Source organism: Chiroxiphia lanceolata, chromosome 7 (genome assembly GCF_009829145.1).
Source record: "Chiroxiphia lanceolata isolate bChiLan1 chromosome 7, bChiLan1.pri, whole genome shotgun sequence".
NCBI classification, from domain to species: Eukaryota; Metazoa; Chordata; class Aves; order Passeriformes; family Pipridae; genus Chiroxiphia; species Chiroxiphia lanceolata.
Window position 1 is genome coordinate 13091016 of NC_045643.1, and position 12536 is coordinate 13103551.

Consider the following 12536-nt stretch of genomic DNA (forward strand, 5'->3'; position numbering starts at 1 on the left):
ATTTTAGCCCCATCCCAAAATTTATGTTGCTCTCCAAAATAGTTGCATAATCCTTGAAACTTCCATTTACCAAAGAGATCCTGCTGAGCACAAAATGTCCCTTTTTCCTCACTCTGCTTATAGATAAATTGACTTTTCTTTTAGAAGAGAAAACTACTTCTAAATAGTCTTTGCCATCCATTCATTTGATGACTGTTTAAGCAACACAAAAGTATTTCACAACATTATACCACCTACAAACATTAGGATGGAAATAACAATAGCTGAAAGGATAGGAACAAGGGGCGTCACTGTAATAAAAAAATTTTTAAAAATTCTTAGAACAAAACCAGTGTAATCAGAATTATATTATCTCTTTTGTATTATTTTGCTAAGTAACAACCACAAGAAATCTGTGCAATTCTATTTCTGGTTCAGGAAGTTTGGCCACTCAACAGTACAGTTCACAACGTCACCCTGTTTTATGATAGCTAAAGAATGACCCTATTTTCTTGAGCCTAATTGTTTTAAACTCAACATTCTCAATCTACACTGCAGAGCAACAACTAGATCAGTGTTACCTCCTAGGACCTGTACCTCTCTGGTTTTCAAGTGTATTTAATAATTTCTAGTGCAAGAGAAGTCCTTACAGATGTGGGCATACGGTAAGAGCCCTCAGTGTTGGCTTAGATAAGCATACTAATAAGCTTCTAGTGACATTTAAATGCAGGTTTCTGGAACCCTTTTTGGTACCAGACATATGTGTGAAGGCAATGAGTTGAAAAGCCAAAACTAGAATCTGTACTGGAAGCACTAATATGCTTATCCAGTTGCTTATCTAGTCAGGGTAGAAAATGTAATTTGGCTGATATGAGCTGTCATGAAGCTGAACTGAGAGCTCAAATTTAAAATATTCATCATCATCCTAGCAATCTTCCCCTCCCCTCCTCTCCAAAAGAGCAATGAAGAAACAGTCTCACATTTTCAGATGTAACTTCTACTGAGGGAACATCTTTTGTTGCCAAGCCTGAGTCATCCCTACAGACTCATTTCTCGAAGAAGCGTGCACATAGAACTGACAGCTGATCACAAGCCATATCCAACTTCCATAAAATCTTATAGGTTTTAAAGCAACCTAGTAAAATTAAGACACAGTAACCTTTCCTTTATAGTGGCAAACATTAATAAACTTCTCTGTTGCTATAGTTATGAAGAGGGAAGACTTTTTTATTCATAAAACTAGGTCACTGAGGAAATAACGTGCTCACACAGCAGGGGAACGCTATCCGAGTGTGCAGATAGCGTATTTCCCAGTTTTTTATTGCAGCTTGGAATGCCACATTTACCTCTCAGCTGCTCCCACCGCAGTCCTGGTGCTGCACCTTGCAGGTCCCTCAGCTGCAGTGGCACAGATCAGGAGCAATGGACCTGAGAGCTTAATCCAGTAGGGTTGTGAGCAGAAATGAGACCGAGTGACAAGTGAAAAGAGTCAGCACAGAAGCTTTAGCAGCTGGTATATTTAGAGTATTAAGATGGCAAATAGCAGGTAGTAACAACTTCAACTTCTAAAAAGCACAGATATTGGGTAAATAACAATCTTCCTTTGGGATTTCTTTTTGGCTAATGTCACCATACCAGCCAGAACAGGTCAATATTGCCCATGTAACCTGTGGGCAGGGAGATTGTCCCAGATGGCTTACTGCCACAGAGCAACTCCAAATGCTGGGTTGCCATGTGGCATCCACCTTCTGGGGACAGGCTTGGGCAGGGATGGGGGGGCTTTTTTGGTGAGACTCAGCTTGACAGAGTAAGTTCCTGCGTGAAAGACTCCGAGGATACACAGGGAAAAGTGCTAAAGCGTCACGCCCAAGAGCTGCAGGGTTCGGATGTGAAGGCCTTTGCTGGAAATACAAAGACAAGGAGGCCCTCAGGTGACTGGCTCCCTCCCAACAGCCCAGAAGGCTCCCCACCAAATGCTCACAGGTAGGTATGTGGGTCAGGCACTCAGCTCCTTCTCTGGCCCGCTGCCATCTCTCCTTTGGAGGAAATCTCACTGCCAGTGAAGATGCTAGTCAGCTTCTCTCTGCCTTTTCCCAGTCCTTGCTGCCAGCCAGATCAGGAAGGAGCAGCCCCACATCAGACTCACTGTTGCAGCCAGGTCACCTTTCACGCTCACTGCTGTGCTGAGTGGTGTGGCAGGGGCAGAGAAGGGCTCAGTAGCTGTAGCAATTGGGTAAGGGCAGCCAGGCCTCAGCAGGCACTAGAGTGAACACTGTATTCTTTTGTCTTTCCCACTCCTTGGCTTCCTGTCATGTCGCTGTTGGAATTGAGGCAGCTGCAAACAAGACTTTGGGTCAGCACTAGGGGTGTCTTCCCTATCTGAACAGCTCTGGAAGGACCTGGGAGGACAGGAGCTCTCTGGGTTGCTTTCATAGTGGAATGTCTCAGGTTTCATTGAGTGATTTTCCAGTGTCAGGCAATTGGTGTTTTTCCTGGTCTCTTTCTGGCTCCTCTGCTTCACTGTTTCATTGTCAATTCAATGAAACTAAAATAATGAGACAAGAAGTGCCAAATGCTCATCTGGTAACCCTCCTACCACGTTCACAGGTCTCAGATGGCTGTGTCAGGAGAAGATAGAGATATCCTTTGCTGCCTCCCCTGAAAACTGACTGTTTTGATGAAAGCAGTTGCAATCTCTTCCCACTTATCCTGCCAAAGCCAAGCTCCACTCAGCATGAATCCTTGGTATGATCTGCATTAGGCTAACAGGAAGGCCTGTTGCTTTTCCAATTGACATTTGAAGATAGTAGAGATTTCTTACCTTTTTTTTTTTTACAATAAAGATGTCCTCAAGGAATTTACATGGAGATCTTTCCATTACCTTCTCCAGCAGACATTTCTGCCCCAATAGGAAAAGCAGCTGAATATCTAGAAGGCTCTTTGCTCCAGGCACAATTAGCATTCCTTGTGCCAAGAGGGAAAGGATTAGACTCTTCCCAACCATCTGCCGAATATGCCTTGCCAATGTCACAAGAGCATTTTGCTATATAAACAGCACAAAGCACATATCCATACACAATTTTGAAATTTAGTAATTTTCCATTGAAAATAAAATATGGTTTTGCATCATGCAAAAAGAAAAAGCAGAAATGCAACACAGCATAGTAAGACACACAGAGTGATGTTACTGAATCTTAAATTTTAACTTTGAGCACACTGACACTAGTAGTTAAAAATGGCCAAGTAGTGCAAGTTCTCAGAGATTTCACAAATGACCTTCATGACATCCATACTCATTCAGCAAATAGTTTCATGATTAACCTGCTGCATAGGAAAATTGGAACAGGCTTATGAAATATAAAACAGAGACTTCTACATTTAGTTGGAAAAAGTAATGCTGTAGGGCTTGGAGAAAGAGAGGCCCACGTTCTCTCAACTCTCATTTGTTACACCGTCCTTCACCAAAATATTTTAAGTTACAACAACAGATAAACTGTACTCTGCAGAAAGGTAATTTCATTTTTTGGCAGATTTTTATATATTCTTGCATTTTGTTTCATTCCAGTCTGGAGCAAAATAGACTTGGTTTTTTTTCAGTTGCCTACCAAAGAGGATGGAGCTACAGTTCTGGAAGAGCCTATGTCTCCTGTTCAGAAGCTGAGCTGCTCAGGATCTGGCAGATATCATTACAGAGACTTCTCCACACCTGACCCTACTCCACTAGCTCAGGATCTGGAATTGCTGGATAGCAGGTACATTGGTATCCTCCATGTAAATCATGGAGAGCTTGGGAGTAAGGACTTCCAAATATTTAGTCGGCAGTAATTCACTAGCTATACCCCTACGTGTGGATCTTCCTCCTGTCGAGCAAAACAGGATCTCAGTGCTTCTCTACCTGCAGCCCCTAATGCAAGTAATAGAAGAAGCAGAAGAGAGAGATGACATACAGCCTCTGCCAACCTTTGTCCTGTGTCAAGGCACTAAATACCTGTCGTTAAATTAAGACTTAAATACCAGCTTTCCTCTTGCTTCATAGGATCAATCATAGAATCATAGAATCAGCCAGGTTGGAAGGGACCTCTGAGATCATCAAGTCCAACCCTTGATCCACTACCATCGTGGTTACTAGACCATGGTACTAAGTGCCACATCCAGTCTCATCTTAAAAACCTCCAGGGACAGAGAATCCACCACTTCCCTGGGCGGCCCATTCCAATGCCTGATTACCCTCTCTGTAAAGAATTTCTTCCTAATACCTAACCTAAACCTCCCCTGGCACAGCTTAAGGCCATGCCCTCTTTTCTTACTGATAGCTGCCTGGGAGAAGAGACCAACCCCACCTGGCTACAACTTCCTTTCAAGGAGTTGTAGAGAGTGATGAGGTCTCCCCTGAGCCTCCTCTTCTCCAGGCTGGACGACCCCAGCTCCCTCAGCCTCTCCTCATAGGACTTGTGCTCCAGTCCCTTCACCAGCCTTGTTGCTCTTCTCTGGACCTGCTCCAGCACCTCAATGTCCTTCCTGAACTGAGGGGCCCAGAACTGGACACAGTACTCCAGGTGTGGCCTCACCAGCACTGAGTACAGGGGAAGAATCACTTCTCTGGACCTGTTGGCCTCACTGTTCCTGATACAGGCCAGGATGCCATTGGCCTTCTTGGTCACCTGGGCACACTGCTGGCTCATGTTCAGCTTCCTGTCAATCCAAACTCCCAGGACCCTTTCTGCCTGGCTGCTCTCCAGCCACTCTGTGCCCAGCCTCTAGCACTGCCTGGGGTTGTTGTGGCCAAAGTGCAGGACCCGGCACTTGGCCTTGTTGAACCTCATCCCATTGGAATCAGCCCAACTCTCCAGCCTGTCCAGGTCCCCCTGCAGAGTCCTCTTGCCTTCCAGCTGATTGACACTCCCCCCTAACTTAGTGTCATCTGCAAATTTGCTGATGGTGGACTCAATCTCCTCATCTAAATCACCAGTAAAGATAAACAGAACTGATCCCTGGGGGACACTAATATGCACAGCCTACTACCTGTATCCTGAAATATGATAAAAACTTACAAAGACCTGCTAAGCAGCTTCAACATCCACTGATTTCAGAAGCAGAATATCAAATACGCTGTAAGGACCAAACCTGGATGGAATTTTATGCCTGAAAAGAATTTTTTCTATCTCTAATTTTTGTAAGTCCTTTAAAATCTGTACAACAGCTCTGTTAAGCTTCATGAGCCTTGTCACAAGTACAAGGCTTCACATTGGCACATTTTAAAAATAACCAGTGAGTAAGATCCTGTTCTCATTTCTATAAAAACTCCCCTACTGATGATAAAAACTGGTTAATAATTAAACAAAGTAATCTGAGTGTTCTAAAAGTGGCACAGAGCCGTTTATATTTAAAAGAAAATGTTTAGTTATAGGAGATTAATCTGTGAGAGAGGTCTATTATTTAATAAAGAAAACACTTCCAATACCATTTGCATAGACTACTAACATCACCTATCCATGGGTAACTATTGGCTCCACTGAGAAAAGGCTGGCTACTTACAAACTGAAGTATTACCCACAAGAGGTTAGTGAAGTTCAACCTACATAAACCAGATCTAAACTCCACAACTTTATCCTGGCCCCTACAAAGTAGTAATAAAAGTTAAGCCCTTTTATTGATCCAAAAATCAGAACAAATTGGAAGGTTTGTTTTCTTTTGTGGATTCTGGAAGGTTGCTTATCTCCACATGATCAAGATCTCCATTTATGTTGAATGGCATTTTTATTAATATTCATTTCAGGTTACCTAGGGCCTGATCTTCATAAATATCTAGCAAATATTTGGACCAGCATCCAGACCAGTTAAACCTCTAACATTAGTCAGTGTGCATCTTGATTTGAAACTGAAGAAGGTCCAAACTAGTGAACATGTTTAAAATGTTCCTCTTAAGTATTTTACCTCATTTTTCCAGTCCGGAAAAAATAAATATGCCTCTTCTTTATTTGGTTAGTGCATCTCCACATCCTTCATGATTCATCTTACAGGTAAAGATATAAAAATATTTTAAAATGTTTTATGACTGATACCTATATTCCTAAATTTTAATAGGTTAATGGAGGGGAGGGGGTTGTTTTGTTTAATATATTATTTTTTATTATTTAGACAAGTTTAAATTTTATAGCCAAATATGTGAATATGGAATACTAAGCTTCTGTATAGCTGAAAGTGAAGCCTGAAAGAAAAACTACAGTTCCAAGGCATTTTCTAATTTGGTTTATAAATAGATGGCTTTGACACACCACTCACAAAAACAAAGCTATAGTTAGCTTGCCTGAGGCAGCTGCACAGCTGGGAGAACGTACACTGGCAGCCTCGCTGTGCAGTCGCCTGTGTTGTGACACATGCTATCAAAACACCAGTTAAGAACACTGGAAGAATTAGCATTTTGGCTCAAGGCAGAATGATAGGAAACGGCCTTTGATTTTACACTATCCAGCACGTAAGCCATTGAAGAAAAGCAAGCTAAATAGATTCTTAATTAGAAGCAGCAGGTAAGAAACTGTAGCATGACTGACCTTCCTGGGTTAGGCAGGTGGACTCATGTCGAAATTACTGTTTGCTGTAGTTGTAAAGCTTTTTCACTATTGATAACTCTGTATCAAAATGATTTACATATTTAAGTAAAATGAACAAATATTCTTGGGGTATGAATAGTGGAGTGGCACATGCTGTCTGAGACCTCATCCAAGCTCATTTCTGACACTGAAGGTTTTTGTGTTGACACCAACTGATTTCAGCCCAAACACGCGGATGAATATTCTGCTATACCTGCAGCACTCTGGCTCTGAATCAGCACAAAATGTTACAGATTTCAGTTGCAGCTCAGAAGTAGGTCCCCTTGAACTGACAGAAGTTTACTGATGACAGAAGCTAGCTCTTAGATGATTTGGGCTCTAACTTACTGGATTCATGTCCTATTGCCCTCCCTTGACTGGAACAGACATAGCAACACTGAAGTTTATTTTGTATGTATTAAATTCACTTATTCAAACTGCAAAATCAGGATCTACATCCAACTTTCCAAAATCTCAGTTATTTCAACGTAATTTGTTTCAACATCTTTTGACTAGATACTTCCTAGCTGACAAATAAGCTCATTGTACAATATTTGTACAATGTACAAATATGAATGGATAAAACCTTGATATCACACAGTGAATGCCATAAAGACCTTTCATATATACATATATTTCACCATATGCAATAATCATTTTTTTTTAACCAAGTGTGTTTCCAGACCCTTACTACTTCTTCTAACATTAATTTTGAGTGTAGTAGACATATGCATTTTGCAATTGCAAGAGAAAAATCCTATGTGCCTTAAATGACATAATAACAAAAGGCCAAAAAAGAGCAAGTATTCTCCCATGTACTGCTTACAAAATGGTCTCTTGACATCTCAGATGCTATGTGATCTGCACTTACATCAAGTGCATTACGCTTAAATATTTACTTTAAATAAAAATACAAACCACCACAACCTTTCCTCACTGAAGCATCCACACTTAGCATACAAATACCTTTGGAATTCGTCATTTAGAAAGAAAATTTTTTTCCTTGAAAGTATAAACCTGAGACTGTGATATAAGTGATATTCCTCTTCACTTCCAAGTTTTAGAAACATGAAAATCAAAATTAAAAACAAGTCAACTTGTGCTTGAATTTCACTACTCAGTCCTTTAAGTCCACTGATAGTCTGAGCATTTTGACTATCAAGACATTGCTAAAAGCACAAAATAGCTCTTTAAAACAGTGCTGAAGAAAGAGAAAGGAGAAAAAGAACTCAAACCCATCACAGCTTAAATACTTCACGTAAAATTTCAGAGTGAGTTCCAAACTCATGTCTTCCCCACTGCTTCAGTTGTAATTAAAGAATTTGGAAAGTTAATACAAAATGATGACAGTGGAGCTCAGATTTGCAAGTCACCATTTGGCAAATGTTAATTCTTTCCCCATAAATACTTAGGAGAAATGAGTATATTTACAAAGAAAAAATACAGCACTCTCATCCTATCTAAGAGGGACTAGGAGAAAGAACTTAGACCAATGGCAGAGACACACCACAGTATTCAAACAAATAGAAAGCGAAAACAAAATGCCCTCTTAAAGATAAATCGAAGCATAAAAAGAGGCACAAACAATGCAAGCTCACACACCAGGCACATTTGTAACTTCATCTCTCTGATACAAATCTATCAGGTTTTTTTCCATAGAAAATTTAGGAGAGAGTGCAATAGCAAAATGTGCTTATCTAATGTTACTGTTTTAGTTGTTCTACAAAATTTTTTAATCTAAACATCTGTATCTTACAGAGTAGAGAGAGAGATAGTGATAAAAATACTACTTATGCAGCCTGGGTCTTTGCACAATGCCACTAGCCTGCTTGGGAGAAAGCAATGGCAGCACAAGTCAGCAAAAGAGGGCTCTTTTAACTCCTGTTCCTTCAGCCCTTCTCATCAAAAGCTATTTAATGTTATTATCAGCAGTGGGAAACCAAACACAAACTCCTTACAAACACAGGCAAGAAATACAATACAAAAGAAAGAAGCAAAACAATAAAAATTCATAATGTAAACAAGCCCAAAAGAAATAAGTCACAGCAAGTTACCCTGAATACCATGTTTGTAATATATTTATCAAACCAAATTAACACTAAGCCAAGTAGAACAAAATATTTGTCTCAGTGTAAACTAATACAGAAGTCTCAATCAACAGTAAATGGAGCTAAAAGCAAACAGGAAAAAAAACATTGAAAGAATATACACAAGGACTGTATAGACTTGTAACAAATTTATAATTGTAGCACACAAACATGAAGGTTTAGATTTGCAGTCAGCAAACCCATAGAACTTGAAATATTCAAAAGAGAACAAAAAATCTAGTGGGGAAAAAGAAAAAACCAACAAAAAAACCAAACAACCCAACTCCTGTAGGATAAAAAGAAGGATTGAGCCTTAGAAAGTTGGTTTAGAGGATTCATTTTGCTACAGAAGCCAGGTAAACCTCAGGAAAACCAAAGGTCCTCATTAGCACAGTTGTTTGTCACAGTCACCTTCACCTTTATGAGCTGGGCTCCTCACTTCATGAAAATCTCCGCTGGCACAGCTGGGCAAGGATTTCAGTGCCAGTTATTCTCCCCAGCCACTGTGGACCGTGCCAGCACACCGGGAGACACACAGCACGAGCAGCAGTCCAGCTGCCAGCCAGCGAACAGACATGCAGGGCACGGTAGAAGGACAAGAGGTACTGAGCACAGATTGAAATAAAGGAAACTCTGTTTAAACACAGAGATAAAAACCTTTTTAACTGTGCCAGAGTGGGTGGTCGGATGCTGGAACAGGTTGACCAGAGAGGAATGTCCATGCTTGGAGATGCTCAAAATTCCCTGGGATATGGCCCTGAGCAGCCTGCTCCAGCTGAGTCTGCTGTGAGCAAAGGACTGGAGCAGATGGTCACCAGAGGTGCCTGCCAACCTCAGCCCTTACTGTGGTTCTGCAAGCTTAGAGATGGTGAGAACACAAGACTTGCCAAAATGTAAGCCAGATTTTTGTTGTTTCCCCACACACAAGAGAATGTGAGTGTCTTACAGGAAAAACTGGTTGAAAATGGTTTCAACTATTTTTTTTTCTGTGAATTAAAAATATTTGTTTTCCAACGTACTGTAGAGCTAAATGAAACAAAGGAAACGAGGAGCTGACCCACTGGCTGCACTAGGGAGCTTGAGAAGAATGGAGTAAGCAATAAAACAAGACCGAAGGACTAGGGTCAGACAGGGATGCTTGGCTCCACTTCACAGCTTCCATGAAAAGGCAGAGATAGTTATGAAGGTATATGCAATAACTACAGAATTACATAAAACTATATCCATGGTATAGCCAAATGACACTCATCACGCCCTACTCTGAGAAAATAAAGATGGAGAACTCTGCATTGCAGATAAATTCTTATTTTAAAATGGAGGAGTGTGAGGGAGGAAAATAGAAATATGCTAAGCACAGAAAAAGTGAACAGTCTCTGTATAATTGAAAATAAAAATACATAAAATACTATTTCATTAGTGTTCTCTTTTAAGCTCTAAAAAGAAAAAATATTGTGCTTATCCATGACACAAATACACATGTATATTCACAAAAATACACATGTATCAATGTATTTCAAAAATACATTGAACAGTAATGTCTAAAATAAGAATACAGAAGATAATTCTTGGTAATATTCAACACCTAAGAGTTCTTTACATTCACAGAAAGTGCTGTATGACCAGTCACTAATTGTGGTAGGTGAAAATATGCTGACTTCGACTCCAACATTATCCTGACTTCAGATTCAATCAGAACTACCATGTATTGCCAATAACTCAGGAAATGACAATTTGCTAGAACAGACCGGAAAATTAAAGCATTATACGCATTTAGAAATCAACAAAATATCTGTCACCAAAAAGCTAACATGTTTATTTTTAATTGTATGCAGATGGAGTCTAATCTCAATAAAATGAAAAGGACAAGTGTTTTTGTCATCATTTGGGCAGCTGATTGATTACTCATCATTAGATCTGAATTTTAACAGAGCTCCTTTTGGTGTATGGAAAAATCTGCTAGTAGCCATGTCCTGCCTTAAAACTTTTCTCTTTAGCCTTGAAAAAGCAGCAGTGCACAATCTCTGTTATAATCCCCTCTTAGCAGTGGCTGAAAGGACAACATGAGCAGCAGTAAAGAGAAGTGTTATCCATGCATTAAGCAAACAAAAGCAAAATACCAGAAGAAAGCATAATGGAATCTGAGCTGAATCACTACAGGAAGTGGACGGATTTTGACAACTAAGGTTTAGACAAAACAGAGATAAACACTAAAAAAAAGAATGAAAACTGAATGTTCATTTGTCTAGTTCCAATCTAAAATATATATTTAAGTTCTTATGCCTCACTTCTACCTCCCTCTTCATCTTAAAACTTCAGTGTAATAAAAAGCAAGTCATGCAAATGCATTGCATCCACAAGGGATGCAACATGTATGCCAAGGACTGTGCCTTCAGCTTTGCTGCTAATTCTTACAGCACAATCTCCAGGCCAGCACACTGTCTAACCTCTCTGCATGAGTAAGCAAGGCTGTATTTCGATTCTGCAACTTGTTTGTACAATATTAATCATAACTAAGCAAGCTATAACCAACACTGTCAGATGCACCAGTGCCAACAGTAACAGCATGACACAGCAAGTGAGAGGCTGACCAGCTTTAATACATTAAAGTATCTTTATATTTGAGGGTGTGTGATATTTAAAAACCTTTTTATGAATGCTAGCATTTGGGAAGAATGGTTTTTCAGTTTTCCTTAAGGGCGGAACACTGACAAAGAATGAGCCTAGGTTTAGAATTGCTGATGCAAACTGCAATAATACATTTCATCCAAAATGCTTCTGCACTCCTAGAAAATAATTATGACTTCCAGAACCACAGAACCATAATAATAACAACACTAATTATTCCAATGAATCCAAAGCGAACTAAAACTATGCTATTAATTTCATCGTAAGTCTAAAATATGCCAATTTGGACTAGATCTCCATTGTACGCTCTATAAGCATATTGTTAATCGCTTATATTTCCCATGAAAGATGCAATCACCTGACTTAAAATTTGGTTACAGTATCATGTTTGAAACTCCAGGTTTAGATGGTTGAACAATTATGTCTTTAATTAATCATTATTTGATAGCACAGTAATAACTTCATTCAGCCAACCACATAATACATAGCAATCTTCAAGTATGGATTGAAAACTGCAAAGCATGCCTAAAATTTTATGGCTTATTAAATCCTCAGGAAACCACATGGCTATGCCCTTCAGCCATTTATTGATCCAGACTGACACATCTGTGTGCCTTGCTCCTGCAACATACCACGCTGGTTTAAACAGGCACTATTACAAACAACAAATGACTACTAAATTTACAGAACAAGGTATTCTACTGTTCAGGATATTCTAATATTCTATCTATCAGATATTCTTAAAAGTATTGTTCCACACAGCTTTGAAGACAGTTCTGCATGCATTAAATTGGTCTGTGATTATGGAGATGCCAAACCATTTTGCATAAAGTAGAAAGCTGCTTAACATTATGATCCTTCCAGTCACTGCCCTCATTTAATAAGCGCACATTCTGAAAAAAAACTGTTACAGAGTAAGCTCTACAAGGATCTGGCTTGCCACGCAGTTGGGGCTTCTTGGTTTCATGCTGCCAAAATGAAGTTAGACACTTCAAATGTACCTGGTGCTTTTTCAATGCCATCCTAGGGTGTCATTGCTTCAGCTGGCACAGAATAGGATGAATCTTGGCTTCACTGAAGTCGACAAAAAACTTCACTGAGTCAAGATATCATACAGTTGTGAACAGCTGTTTATGACTGTCTACCTTCACAGTACTAGCTTATTCCATAGCATTCTCTGGAGTTCTTTCCACAACAAATTATGGCAGATAGCTCCAAGTTAAATTTCACTTCAAGAATAAAGAAACTACAAAAA